We start from the raw sequence: 12946 nt of genomic DNA on the forward strand, positions 1-12946 counted from the left end.
GCCATCCGTGGCTCCATGCGTGGCTAGCGTGGCTCAACGTTTTTCTTTGTGTTGTGCACGTGGTAGTCTGTGTACATACATCGTACAGGGGTATTTTTGTTATCTCGTGACGCTCGCGCTGGTATCGTACAGGGGTATTTCTGTTATCTCGTGACGCTCGCGCTGGAGATAATGCACGTACTTATTCAATATGAAGGCGAGGAGAAGCGTTACGTCGTGTCGAGCGGCGACATCAGGAATTTTAAGCCGCACGACATTGACGACTTCGAACGAGGAAAGGCGTATGATGTGTTCTGGGAGGGTGACAGCAATACCCGCGGGGGGTATTATAAAGCGCGCATCATTCATATGACAGGTGAGTGCTTTGACACTATTCTGCGTTGCCAAGCGTTGTCATGACGTCCTTTTGTATTATTTTATGTTCCAAACCACAGATACACTAGACGAAATGAAGACTTGGCGAGCAAACCGCCGTATGGCGGCTCGGAAGAATTCGGGCAAGGAAGGCCCGCCTCGAAAAAAGGTCCGACTTTACTTTGCCTGCTGACTTTATGCTCTTAGTTTACAGAAGTCGCGACCGTCACCGAACCAATGCATTTTTTTAACTCCTGCAGTGTGGCCATATTTCCAATCAATTTCTTATTCATGTTTATGATGTGCTTGTCAGCAAGGAAATATGCATGCACGTATTCCATGAAAAAGGCTGACCGCCGAAGAATTGACGCGTTTGAATTGTGGTGCTGGCGAAGACTCTTAAGAGTTCCTTGGACTGCCAGAAGATCAAATCAGTCGATATTGTCGACCATAAACCCTGACTGCTCATTAGAGGGTCAAATTCTAAAGTTAAAGCTCAGCTACTTTGGTCATCTGATGAGAAGAGAGGAGTCGCTGGAGAAAGATTTGATGTTGGGAAAGGTTGAGGGTCGCCGGAGAAGGGGTAGGCAGCGAACGCGATGGTTAGATGGCGTTCTCGAGGCATTGCAGATGAAGCTATGTGATGTTAAGAAGATAGTGAGAGACCGGAAAGCGTGGCGTGACATGGTCCATAGGGTCACGAAGAGTCGGACACGACTGAACGCCTGAACTGAACTGATTCCATGCTTTACCTATTGCAACAATTCGTTTGTTATTGGCTGCATTGAAGCAATAAAAACGTTGTGCAGCCGAGTTATATCTTACCGGGCAAAGCACGCAATATAACCGACCCTAGGAAAAAGTGTACGCCGCTGCTGTACAGATGTGAGCAGGCTTATCAGCAATCGAGCTGTGGCTGGGCGGGCATGAGATGCTGATATGCAGTAGTATCGCTGTGATTCTTGTTTATGTCAGTGTTGAACTAATACCCAATTTTGCATTCTCGGTAACAGCAGTATGTGGCTAACTTAAATTAGTAAAAACTTTTAAAGTTATTGTAGTGTGTAAGCTGTACGAAGTGAAATGATACGAGAGCTGGACCACTCTAGCTAGCAGAGCATCGCGATGCCGCGTTTGAAGTGAGGGAAGATAGGCAATAGGAGGAAATTGTTAGTCAGGCGTGTACTGCTGAAAAAGCTGAGCCTTCAGTTTTTCACTGGTTGCTTAGGTAAAAAGGACAGTGTGCTAAGTTTTTCTTCTTATCACTGTTCTTTTTTTTTCTAAGAAGGGTTTTTTATGTATGCCATGGTTATGTACTACCTGAATAGAGGCCTTGAAAGCAAAACAGAGCTTGCAAGCGCGCACAAACTGCTTTCCAAAGAATTTTAGCTGTATGGACCATTTTTCTGCTGTAGTGTTTTTTTTTTGTCGGAAGAAGACTGAGCACATTGCACACACATTTTGGTGTCTCTTTCTAGTCATGGCGTAGCATTGCAGTAGCGCAGAGAGTGCACAAATATAGCTGCACACAGTCAGTGCCCTGGCCGTTCGAATGAAGAGAAAATGAAGCATGCTCTAAATTGAAGCTTGGGGTACGACCCCATTATTGCTAATGAGCATTCAGACTTTGGCATCATACAACTATGAAAACAATGCAATTTCCATGTGAGCAGCACCCTACCCGGCCAGTGTGCGCTGCTGTAGCAGATTATGCGGCGTATACACCGCCCCTCGAGTAGGGTGGCTACCCTACTTTGAGCGTCTGTGCCTGCACAAGGTGCTGCCGACTCTTAATTTCATACCTTGTAGCTTTGAGATGTAATGCACTCAGAGTTTCCCTCTGTGTGCAAATCAGCCTGCACAACCAACCAATTCTTTAACAGCATCACATGAACATTGAGCAAGTTGACATATAGTGCTCTGTGGCGAAGCAGAGCAGTGATGGATGCACTAGCTGCGACCACTTTATGTGAATATATGTACAGGGTAGCTCAGCATGAAACAGAACAAAGTTCGAGCATTCAGTAATGATTACTCCATATTATGCGTGACAAGCTGACTTTTCCCTGTTTGCTAGCTATTGGGCGTGAGGACATATCGAGCCGCCACCTCTCGGCAATGGCCGCTTGATGCACTGGGTGGATTAACACGCGTTAAACTGCTGCTGCTGGATGATTTCCTAGGCATTTTAGTTGTGTGTTTTCAATGCATTTATTTATTCATTATACATTTCTGTCAGGACTTATTTAAGCTTAACTTGAGGTATTAGGCCCACTTATTTGGTAAGAATGCACTTCACCGAGTGAGCGAGCTGTCAAAAAGTTATCCGGCGAGCTTTTAGTAAACGATTATGTGCACTGGCTGCATGCAGCCTTGTTGCTGTTATGGAAAGAACTAAAGCTGGCACACAACCAGTCATGGATGAGCTGGCTGTCGGTGAATCTCGGTAATAGGATTTCTCTGTGAGAGGAGCAGAACTGCCAGGTACCTGACAAATGCAGAGCGCCTTTGGAAAGTGCCAGTTGACACGGCGCTATTCGACTGTTCCCTTGAATGCAACAAAGAAGACAAGTTAGAGAATGGGGGCAACATGGAGAAATATTTTAAAGGCAGCTATGAAAACGTGTTCCACATAGCAAATGTTTGTGCGCTTGCTACAGTAATTGCCCCTTGGAGTTTGGGCCACTGTCTGTGTTTTGCGCAGAGTAGTTCTGTTAACCCTTACACTGTGTCCTGTCATTTATATCCGGCATTGAGGTGCAGAGCAGTAACAGAATATGGCAATAGTTGGAGTAAACTCCAGCAAACCTAGCAGCAACGCAGAATGTAAGTGTACTATGCTGGCACTCGCTAAAAAGCAAAACTGCAACAGCGTTAATTTAGCTTTTAAACACACACAAATTCAACCGAGAACTTCTTCAGCAGCAACAAGAGGAGTCACGTGATGCTACTTGCTTCTCTAGGTCCATACTAACGCCATTTGCTCCAGTGATGAAGCTCACACCTAATATAGAATTTTTCTTGGCATGTAATATGCTTGTAAGTTTTTGCTGTAATAGATAAATAACGAATAACTGATTTGTGCAAACTATACTCCGTTTCATACATCAAGTCCGATCAAAACGCACGATAGACGCACGATAGAATTTTCTGTCGTATTTGTGTCGCGCGACACATTTTTTTGTCGTGCGACAAAACTTCTTGTAGTGCGGTGTGTCGCGCGACAGAAGGTTCTATCGCGATTTCAGTCACGCGACAAAGACACGTCGGGGGGTTGTGTCGCACGATAGAGATATACCCTGTCCTTAGTCGTGCGACAAAGGCGCCTGTCGCAGGCTTCGTCGCGCGACCGACTTTTGTCGCAAGTACTGTCGTGCGACAGAGAGAGTCGGGCCGCGCGACAGAGGCGCATACCTCGACAAATTGTCTGTCGTGGGTTCAGTCGCGCGACAGGGGTGCCTGTCGTCGTTTTGTCGCAGGACGGTATACTGTCCTGCGACAGAGTCGTGCCGCTCAGCTGCCTGTCGCGAATTTCAGTCACGCGCCTGCGCACGACGGAAGTTTTTCATGGGTGCAGTCATGCGACAGATTTTTCGTGTGCGTTCTGTCGCGGCGCGGCAGATTCCTTTCACCTCAATGGGACTGCGCGATATAGCTCAAATTCATCAATAAATTGTCTCAGTTTAAAAACTATATATATGAAGAAAAAGGGTCCTAAAATTTGTGCGCAAAGTTAACAATCAACAATTAAGAGCCAATCGATGACATACTGTTTACAATTGGTAGTGAGATCAGTGAAGTGGTAAGGGAAGGCAGGGGAGGTAATGACTGAAGATCTGGGCCATAACTATAGAATGAGAAGGCGGCATTTGACAGGTTTTCTGAGATCATGTATGAATGACAATATATACCCCTCAAGACCATTCATAGGAAGAGAGCAGGGAACTTTTGAGAACAAATGCTGATTACTGGCACAATATTTTTAAACAATTAATAGTCAGACTGATGAATAATCAGGCCTGTGGCTTGTAATGCAAAAGCAAGATAACAGATGCCATAAGTATAATGGATTGTTACAATAAGAGAATTAAGGCAAGTTCTACAGGGTGCAGAAGAAATATCAAGGGCCAGCTGCGATTAAGAAGTGTGCAGGGTCAAGGTAGCTGTGCTTGGCAGCTGATGGCAGTACCTGGACAAATATGGGAGGTCTTGTCCTAAAGTAACCACATTCAGGATAACATATATGCAATAACAAAGGTTGTACCTTGGCATATATATTGCTGCCAAAGATTTCTTTTTGCTTGCATGCTTAATTTGCGAGCTTCTAGATAACTAGCTAAAGAAAATTAAAGCAGCCTACATGCTTTATGTATGTGCAGTAATGAGCAAAAGTGGTTTACACTCAGTCGGTGGGGAAGCTCGATAAATCTACCTTGCAATGCCATATTACAATAGCTATCTGGGATAGGGAATATTGTGGCACTGCCCCATTTCATCGACATGCTTGTGTCATTTTCTCTGTGCCTGTCGGTGTTGCTAGATGGCTTTTCGATGGAGGTTTCCAGAGCTCCACCACTGGTTAAGTGTTGTATACCACTTTTGCTCATGACTGTACATCCTAGATTACACAGTAAAAGAGAAAACAGGTCAGTTTGCATGAACTAGCCTTCCCATTATCAGAGACCCATGTCACCATGGCAATCTATGCTTTTTAAAATGAGAAGCTTAACTATGAAGTAATGAGAAGCATAGAAGTAGGCACAGAAATTATTTATTGGGGCTATTCAGTAACACGCTAAAATGAAAGCATGCACTGCAGCCAAATTGAGTAGTACAAAAATTGAGTATTACAGTAATACAAACTACAGCCCAATGGAAAAAAAGGGAAGTAGTATTGAGCATATAATAAGAGCGCTGGGTGATCATATTTCGAGGCAATTGAAGTAACATGTACAGTAAGGCATCGACACATCCCTGTACTGGGGTACACTGCTAGATCACATCTTTGTTGGTTGGTTGGTTTGTGGTGTTTAACGTCCCAAAGCGAACAAAGGCTATGAGAGACGCCGTAGTGAAGGACTCCGGAAATTTCGACCACCTGGGGTTCTTTAACGTGCACTGACATCGCACAGCACACGGACGCCACTCCGTTTCGCCTCCATCGAAACGCAGCCACCGAGGTCCGGTTCGAACCCGGGTACTCCGGCACAGTATTCGGGCGTCTTACCACTGCACCACCCCGGCGGGGCTCAGTAAATGACTAGTTAACAACAGTTCACATAAAACTGCAAAACCAAAGTCACACATACTCAACAATATATACATGTAGCAAAAAGCACAAGAAATTAGCAATAAGTAAAAATTATAAAAAGCGCTTATATTTAAAAATGACACACTAATAAAGAAACAGTACAAAATGTCAGTTACATATGAAGATAAATGACAGATGGGAATGATAAGAATTTACTGCAGTCAACAATTTGCAAGTCTGGAGAAAAGCTAGGACGTCAACAGACAATACACAAGGAAACAAAAGAGAGGATAGGTCCTTTAACATGGACACTTCATTGGTACTGCTGAACATAAATGAACAGGTGAGCTGCTCATACCTCTCTGCATGCCTCAGAGAAAAGATGCATGATTTGAGAGAAATTCTCCAGCAGGTATGTTACGTCACATTCACAAAAGAAAGAAAAAACTCTCAATAGCAGTGTTATGTACTTCTTATAAACAGTACATAACACTGCTTCTTTGCTCTGTCCTCCAGCCACGGATAGTCTGCCAGGCACATTTTCAACATCTCACCCACAGGCAGTGGGACTCCCTTGAGGCTATCAATCGTCAGGTTATGCGTGCCATGACATGTCTCCCCCATCTAACACCCATACCACTACATCAGGAGTAGGCCCAGCTAAATACGCTCAGTGAACACATTGACCAGCGGATGGCAAACAGAGCTCGCAAACAGTCTTTACAACTCCATCGTTTAAAGACACTACATCCATGGTCGTACTGCCAGCTCACGGACAATCGCCCCACTGCTTCCCCGTCGGTATCATCTGCACATCTGCCTGAAGGGTGCATATTATATACCGATGCATCACATACTGAAGAGCGAGAAGGTACTTCTGTGTATAGTCCCTCTCATCCGCATCTGAACTCTCACGTGACATATACCGCGGATACGTGCACCCCTCTGGCACTGGTACTTCAAGCCATTTACAATGCCCTTTACTCCCTTCCGCCCGTTCCTACATTCAATGCAGTTCATCTTTACACCGACTCTCTCACTGCCTTAAACAGCTTAAGGTTGTTCGACACACATTCTAAATAACAGTCCATTAATTTACTCTGTTCAAAGTGCCCATGTCCTGTGCGCATACACTGGATTCCCGGCCATGCTCGCGATCCACATAATATTCAAGCGGATGCTATGACGCACATAAACACATCAGGCGATCTACCACCTTCCCCTCTATTCCAAATCAGTTCCTGTCCCACGTTTCCGATTCGCAAGTTCTGCGCCAGCGAACACGCGCTCTCATTCCTCCGTCTTCGCACCCTCTCCCCCGTAGTCTTACTCGGCGGGAGGAGGTAACAGTGCGCCGGATCCGGGCAGGGGCGGCTCTGACCCCAACTGTTCGACATCGATGGCGGGAAAACGATCTACCAGTGACTGACAAGTGCCCTCATTGTGACACTCCACCTGACGTCTGCGATGTGCGTCACTTGTTGTGAACGTGTCCATCAACGACGCACATTAGGCAACGGATAATCATGAAGGTGGGCCTGCGGTGGAATCGCGATTGTGATCATGAGAAATGGACAATCGCTACACTGCCAACCTTCTCGAATACTTAAGCGCAACTGGACTTCACTCCTTTTAACTTTCTATCTCCTGCATCCCATTCCCCCTTTCTCAACTTATGCCTCTGGCAAACTTTTCGAAAAAAAAGTCCGTTGCTTTCGGCGACCTTTTGAGCCCCCTCAGTAGCCCGAACTTGCGCTAACGGTGCTAACGGGTCTGAGCTGGCCAGTATAACCTCCCACCGCTCAAAAGAAGGACTGGTAGTAGATCTGCTGGTGGCGGCGCTTTTTGCAGCTCCATAATGATCGTATCCTGCTATTTCACCGCAGTGTTTACAATTTGGATTGTATTGTGCTGGGTACATGTGCGCTAATTTAGAAGGCCTGAAGAAGGCACGCGTCTGGAGCCGACGCCAGATTACTTCCTGCCTTTTGTCTAGTTTCTTGTCTGGTAGAGGATATATCCGCCTTTCTAGTTTAAAGTGATTAGTGCAGTCATAAAATGAGATTAGTGCATCTCTCGAGAAATTGGGGGAATCAACCTGGCTCACTGCTCGGCTGACATAACCTCGAGCTATACTGTGAACCAACTCGTTTCCTGTGTTCCCCGTGTCCGTTCGTTATGCATTGCGGGTAGAAGGAGCCAAAAGCATTTTACGCAAATAGCTTTAACTTGCTAGGTTGGAACCACATATTTTGGACAATTTTTTTTTTGCTGGAATAGAACATTTTCAGTGTTTAAACTGTTTGGGTATTTGGGGCATTTCGCGAACTGCTTGAGTGCACACTGCTGATTATCTGCTGCGTGTTTTTTGTATTGTTTCCAAGGCAGCAAACTAAAATGCCAAAACAAGAAAAAAAATCATGTCAAATGTCCAATGCATTACTTGAGAGTGCTTGAGAAGCATGGAATAAGTTTGTCTCCATAGTGTTTTGTTTTCCCTCTAGGTAGGGAGGTTTTCCTTGTTTTGGCTTTCTGCCATAACCAAGACGTAACTAGCCACAGACATATCCGTACCTGAATCCGTCTTTGTGTTTTATGTTTTTACCGCCTAGGGTACTTCTGGCAATGCCATAGTCTTGCTGTTGTTTTATTGTCGTGTGAGGTCACTTTTGTCAAGGAAAGGCTCGTTCTCATTCAATACGACAGAGAGGATAAGAAGTACGTCGTAACAGACGACGATGTCAGAGGTTTTAAACCTCATGATATTGACGATTTCGAGCGTGAGAAGCTGTACGATGTATTTTGGGAAGGCGACGAACACACTCGAGGAGGATTTTACAAAGGGCGGATAATTCACATGACGGGTAAGTGTACGCTGCTTTGAAGCGTTCCTGAACATTGTCTTGACATCCCTTAGTTATTATTGTATGTTGAAAATCGCAGAGACAGAAGGAGAAATGAAAACCTGGCGAGCTAACCGCCGTATGGCAGCGCGCAAGAGTTCGGGAAGCGTGGGCCCACCACAAAAGAAGGTCTGATTTTTTTTTAATTTCTTACGGAACTTCATGCATTTAGCTTGCAGGAGTCAGTAAATCAATTATCGCCGAACCTGTGGAGTTTTTAACAGTTACAGTGGGGTCATATTTCACAGGTCATAATTAACTTTTGAGGTGTGCATCCTGTTGCAAGGAAATATGCCTGCACGTAGTCCACGCCTTGTCCGTTGATACTTTACGTGTGATATTGGCCGTAGTGAAGTTATAATTCTGTTCTACTAGCAAACATATATCGAACCGTGCAAAAAGCACGGGTTAACCATCCTTTGAAAACACGGCTAACACCCTTGCTATGGAAATTCATGCAATAAGAAAATTCAAGCAGCGCAGTTGAATGCAGAGTGTGTAGCTGAATAATTGTGAGACTCGTTTTGTTCTTAGCATTGAAGTAAGGCACAGTTTTGTATTTTCGACTGTAGCACATGACAAAACAAATGTTAGGAGGGACATATTAAGCTTGTCAAGCCGATTAAGTGAACCAGTACGAGAGTTGTACCTCACTAGCGCGTACATCATGTTATGAAAGTGAGGGAAGGAAATTATGGTCATATTTTGACTATGAATAAACTTATAGAGCAGCAGTGGGACTGCCACATGAAGACGTGAGGTGGAAAAACTACTAATTTTGCTCCCATACAGTCAAGCATATTAAATTGCAGTAAGCTCGATCTATAGCAATTACTTGGTGTTATCGTCTTCGCATTATTTCACTTTTTCACCTCTGGGTACCTTCTCTCACACTGGTTAAACTAAACAGATGAGTTGGTGATACATTTTAAGGGCAACAGCATAAGAGATGTGAACAGAAAAAAGAGAAAACACAGGATAAGTGCTCGTCCTGTGCTTCTTCTTTCATCCATGTCTTTCACACTGTTGCCCTTAAAATTTCATAACAGTATCATGTGGATGTCGAGCAACTGGCGATACAGTACTCTGTGGCAAAGCAGAGTGCAGAAAGAGGCAGCAATCACGTTGCATGCATATGCAGTCATGGACGAAAATTTACGGGATGCAGATTTACAGAAACAAAATTCGCTTCTATGTTGCTTCATCAGCCGGTCAGATCGCATTACTCAAGAAGACGTAAAATGCATGTCTGTTCATCTCATTCATATGCTGTGCCTGACAGCACCGCTATAACTTTTTCTGCACGCGTCATCTCACAAACTTCTGTCGATCATTGTGCAATGTCAAAAGCAGGTGAGATAGGTATCTTATTTAATGGCTAAAGAACATCATTGCTTAGCCAACAGACAGGCAGCCACCTACCCTTCTCATTTTGCATCGCCTTGAGAATAACTTTGTTTCGAGAAGCATACTCCTGAAACAGCGGGACAAATCCAACAGACCCCATTTCAGGGGACCACTGACATTTGATTTGCAAGCTTCTTTCTATTTCAGCCGAAACTAAATTCCAAACACAAAGTTTGTGCAAAAAGAGCAGCAGAGGACGATGTGCTTCAAGAAGCAATGTCGGAGAGAAGTGTGGATGGCGGCGAGACCAGCACGGTCACCAGACATCAAGTAGAGATTCAGAAACTTCAGACTGAATTTGAATCGCTTCAACAGGAGAACAGGCGTCTCTCAAGCCTGAACGAAGCCCTGCAAAGGGCTTTATGCTGTAAAATTTTTGACAAAGATATACCAATAATTTAGGCTGCAAATGCTTGCATGTTGTAGCGTCCTATCAAAGTCTTTGATTACTTTTCCTCTAGTTTCTGTCTGCTGCACCTGTCCCTTTGTAAGATGTATCTGCACCAAACCTGCTGAAGTGGTGACTAATAATCTACCTGGTACTGTAGTGTTTCCTGTTACTGCCGCTTGTACTTGTTTTGCAGACCACAGAATCCCTGGTTCCAGGCTGATAAATACATACTCGTTTTTTTTTTCTTTTTTCTTTCACTTCATGACCCAGTTTCTTCGCACCCACTTTCCCCTCCCCAGCTTTTCTTCTTCGGAAGCAAAAGTGTATTTAAACCCCTGCCAGTTGATCGCTTTGCCCAGAGGAAGACAAGTCCACTTGTCGAAACATTGGCTCATCTGCGAACTGAGACGTACCCTATTTACCCTTGTTCAGTTCTTCGTACCGTGCAAACCATCTTCTTCCTTTCGTTCTACCTGGATGCTTAGCATTATTGATGTGCCCGACCATGTTGCCGCAGCTCTGTGAGATATTGCTGATTTGTGCACCACAGACTCAATATTTTCTTGTGTCATAGTTTACCGCTTCTCCAGTGCACATTTCAATGCAATGCTGTGGTCTATTGGATGTTCCTCTTTACTAAAGCCATCTAATTACTATCTGACAGGTCAAATTAAATTTAGCACATAAATTTTGCTGGCATGTAGTTATAACCTGATAAGCTGTAGTTGCACTTTCTGAGAGTGGTTCCTAGAATTGCAATGCATAAGAACAGTTTATCGCTAAATCTTTTGCAGTGTTTCTTTGTATTATTTAGAGCCATAAAAATTAATCTCTGTTACGAAAGCAGTTTTAGGTACCATGCAATTGACTGGCAGTTGCTTTCCAAATGTTTTTATACTCGAAGCAATGCTTCGAGAAGAGGTCTCCCTAGATGCAGTCCTGGATAAATTCAGAAGCAGCCTAGATGAAACCTTCTAGCGTGTTCACCTACTGACTAGACAAGACCTATACAACATTCTACGGGACAAAAAAATCAATAACCACGAGCGTCTCCATCCTGACGACTACATAAGCGTGATGATGTGGGTGGAGCGGATACACAACGAGAAGGACAATCCAGTGCTGTTCTATAAGCACCAAGGACAACAAGACAATGGAAACCTGCTTTACAAGACAGAGCAGGAGCTTCTCGACGACAGCGATTCCATGGTGGCAATAATGACCGTGCCGCAGCAGGATCTGTTCAAGAAGTTTGGCACTGATCGCATGTGTTGATGGGACACACGGAACCACAGGTAATGAATGAAAATTACTTTTGTAATTTTTTCTGTTGAATTATTAGAAAACATAAAACACTACAGAAAGATTTTGATAATATCTTTTGAACCAGCAATTTTTTGACACAATATGCATTAGTCAAGCCTGGATATGTTGAACCCAGGCATCTTGAATTACGACAATATAGAAATGAGAAGCTCTTGAAAATCCTATTTAAAGGTATAGAAACGTGGCCTAGTATATGCCAGTAGCATATACCGGGTGTCCCAACTAAATTTAGCCAATGGCTAAAAAATTAGATATTTGAGGTAAGTGATCGAAACTATTTGCATACAGCTGCTGGCCAACTTGTGCACTATAGACAATTTTTGTTTTGCAATTAATTGATTCTGCTCATTTACGTACATAGGTTTGCAAAATTGGGGTGAGCACCTTCAGAAACTCAAATTTCAATGGTGCTTTGCAATCCCTTTTTGCACATGGGGGCGGATTAGCTGTGAAACCATGTGGCAAGGAGAATATGCTGTGTGATCGAGTGTGGCATTAATTCGGACCTGGTGTACCCATTTTATACGCGAATTACTGCGGCACAATGAGCCAACCTAGATAAAGCGTAGTGGCACTTGGCTGGTGTACTTCAATTGCTTCACTTAGAAATTCATAGTGGACCATAGCGAAACGAATTACCCGTACATCTGACCGATTAGCCTATTCATAATTTACTAGAAACAGGATTAAGCATCACAATAACTACTTCCAAGCACAGTTCACTGTAGCTTTGATATGAAGAATAGGCCTAAAAATGTCTAGCAATGTGCTGCCAACACGCCGACGACAGCATGTTTGCATGTTTTTTTTTTTAACATCCCGAAGCAACTCAGGTTATGAGAGGGCTCCGGAAATTTCTACCACCTGGAATGACAGAATGTCTGTGCAAGAAACGTGTCACTAATGTGGGTGCAATATACCCTAGCTTGTACGTTATAAGAAAGCTTATATCTTGCCATTTTTAAATACTGCATTATCTATATATCAAACTATTTTGCTATCCTGCTCCAGTTTGATATATAAGGGTTCAAGTGTATTTTTGAATTTCGCACGTAATAAACGTAGTCAGCATTTTGCATTGAAAAACCACCTAAACTTGATCTGTCATAATTTCAAAAATAGAGCTGACACCTACTTTTACATCAACTTTCTGGATTATCTGCAGGCAATGTGCACAATAAGTGGGTAGCACTACGGGGTGTCTATCAAGTTACGTTACCAAATTCCCCAAGTTTTGCAGGTTTACTGTGCGCTTTGTAAACTTCCCCGAATGACGCAATGCCGCCCGATGCTATCACTCTCTACTGTACCAAG

Source organism: Amblyomma maculatum, chromosome 8 (genome assembly GCF_055883805.1).
Source record: "Amblyomma maculatum isolate TAMU_Amacu chromosome 8, ASM5588380v1, whole genome shotgun sequence".
Classification (NCBI taxonomy): domain Eukaryota; kingdom Metazoa; phylum Arthropoda; class Arachnida; order Ixodida; family Ixodidae; genus Amblyomma; species Amblyomma maculatum.